Source organism: Triticum dicoccoides, chromosome 6B (genome assembly GCF_002162155.2).
Source record: "Triticum dicoccoides isolate Atlit2015 ecotype Zavitan chromosome 6B, WEW_v2.0, whole genome shotgun sequence".
Classification (NCBI taxonomy): Eukaryota; Viridiplantae; Streptophyta; class Magnoliopsida; order Poales; family Poaceae; genus Triticum; species Triticum dicoccoides.
Window position 1 is genome coordinate 363,316,665 of NC_041391.1, and position 2,862 is coordinate 363,319,526.

At 41.9% G+C, this 2,862-nt stretch overlaps 1 pseudogene; it reads left to right on the forward strand.

The window, feature by feature from the left end:
• The first annotated feature begins 232 nt into the window (after positions 1-232).
• LOC119320491 lies at positions 233-1,501 on the forward strand (annotated as a pseudogene).
• The last annotated feature ends 1,361 nt before the right edge of the window (positions 1,502-2,862 follow it).

Below are 2,862 nucleotides of genomic sequence, written 5' to 3' on the forward strand. Positions count from 1 at the left end.
TTTCTTCTCTCACTCAGTTATCAATTGACAAAGATGACCCATTCTTTTTCGCCCTAAAAACGACAATGGTATGGTACTTTTTCTTCAAATCGAGATTGTGTGGGTGTCCGCTCATGTTCACGTTACATGCTAAATCAGGCTTTCCTTGGAAAAACCAAGGGCAACCCCTATCTCAGTCTCCTTTCCTTTCTCTTTTCGGGAGCAGAGCTGAAAAAGATGGAGTTACCTGGACATGGAAAATTTTGATTTAACAATAAAAACTGTACAAAGCGTCTGTCACGTCCATTCTTTTATTAGAGATTTTTTCCATCCTACGATGGATCCGCAGCTTGTGAACCAGCTTTTGGAGGGGGTGGAGACACCTACCTTGAAAGACAGGGACCTCCTGTTCCAAATATATGGAATAGATCCCGAAAATAGAGACGCTTTGTTTTCAGAAATCACAAAAATGATAGAATCATACATGTAGTAGGCTAAATTGGTTTTGCCAGCGTCATACAATGTGACCGAGTTTTGTGACCAGTTTCTGGGCCCGGATTCTCCCTGGAGTCTAAGGGAGACTTTCATAGATTTACATTTCAAGGGGCATGAAAGCTTCACTTGGAACAGAGGCGTGGTTCATCTTTCTAATGAAATATGGAAGCCCCAAGACTTCCAGCCGGGTAGCCCAGTAAGTGCTCCGAATCCGCTTTTTTTTGGAAACCCCATTGGATCAATTTGCCATTATCCCAATAATTGATCTTCATGTGGGCAACTTATATTTATCATTTACAAATGAAGACTTGTATATGCTGCTCACTGTCGTTTTGGTCGTTTTTCTTTTTTTTGTTGTTACGAAAAAAGGGAGGTGGAAAGTCAGTGCCAAATGCATGGCAATCCTTGGTCGAGCTTCTTTATGATTTCCTGCTGAACCTGGTAAACAAACAAATAGGTGGTCTTTCCAGAAATTTGAAACAGAAGTTTTTCCCTCGCATCTCGGTCACTTTTACTTTTTCGTTATTTCGTAATCCCCAGGGTATGATACCCTTTAGCTTCACAGTGACAAGTCATTTTCTCATTACTTTGGCTCTTTCATTTTCCATTTTTATAGGCATTACTATCATTGGATTTCAAAGACATGGGCTTCATTTTTTTAGCTTCTTATTACCTGCAGGAGTCCCACTGCCGTTAGCACCTTTCTTAGTACTCCTTGAGCTAATCTCTTATTGTTTTCGTGCATTAAGCTTAGGAATACGTTTATTTGCTAATATGATGTCCGATCATAGTTTAGTAAAGATTTTAAGTGGGTTTGCTTGGACTATGCTATTTTTGAATAATATTTTCTATTTCATAGGAGATCTTGGTCCCTTATTTATAGTTCTAGCATTAACCGGTCTGGAATTAGGTGTAGCTATATCACAAGCTCATGTTTCTACGATCTCAATTTGTATTTACTTGAATGATGCTACAAATCTCCATCAAAATGAGTCATTTCATAATTGAATAAAAACGAGGAGCCGAAGATTCTAAGGGGCTACAGCTGCGCTTTTGCAGCACTGAACATGGTTCCGGGTACTCAAGATATTGCATTTGTGTTTGGAGAGGTGTAGATTGTAGATTCCAGCTGAGAAGACCAGGAAAAGATAAGGATAAAGAATGTCATATATCTCAAGAGCTAGATCACTTCCCAATGAACAAGTAAGAATTGCCTCAACAAAAATGGATGGAATTGGACCGAAAAAAGCCATTCAGCTTCGTTATCGATTAGGTATCAGTGGGAACATCAAGATGAATGAGTTAACTAAGTATCAGATCGACCAAATTGAACAAATGATAGCTCAAGATCATGTTGTTCATTGGGAATTGAAGAGGGGAGAACGAGCAGACATCGAATGATTAATTTCTATTTCTCGTTATCGTGGAATTCGTCATTAAGATGGATCGCCCTTACGCGGTCAACGAACTCATACTAATGCAAGGACTGCTCGCAAGCAAATTTGGAAATGAAAGAAGGCTACCGAAAGAACAAGCAACAGATTTCGCGCTCATCCCTTGCTAAAGTGCATACGTTTTCTTGCTCCTTGGTACTTGTCTGATCAATCACACTGTTCATTAGTTCACTTGATTTTTCGTTCGATGTCTTGAACCGCTTACTAATCACATATATGTATAGTAGGCCCCCTTCGCCACTCCATGTCTGGCCCATCTTGGTCTCGCTCACTTCGCCCGCCTATCGTATCGGCTCGGCTTCGTCCGTCAAGCGACAGCTTCTGCCTCTGACGGCTTCACTATCGCTCATGACTGGTAGTAGTTGTCTCTATGTAGTAGTCGGCCTTTGTTAAGCTTCGCCAGAAGCGACTAGTCGCTTCCCGAATGCCTCTTTCTTGTATTAATTAATGTGTATGGTCTAGTCTTTCCAATGCCTCCTTCCTTGCCTCGAACGCACGCTAGATGGAGAGTAAGCAAGCTACCTTGGTTGCATTGCATTCGTTAAATGGTAGCTTCCGCGCCCTTCCTGCCTGCTTCAATTGATGTGAATGATTGTGTCTTCGACATCAATTTCAGTCTGATTAGATATGTCATTGAAACAAATCTGTTTTGTCTTTGTTTTCTTTTCAGATGATGAGGCTGAGCTAGCCGATCCTAACATAATTTTGGAGGAGCCGGACGACGAAGCCTCAAAATCAGATAAAGATGTCTCCGACGCGACCGAACTTCCACTAGATTTGTATAGGGGTCAGGAGGGAAAAGATATGCTGATTTCTATCAGTCCCAAGCGGATACTCCCGAGCTTCCATGGTCCGCTTACCGAGGAAGAGATGCGGGAGGACCCAGGGCCAGAGCAAGTTCGGTTGGGGTATAGAGCCGTAAGAGTGGTGGGGG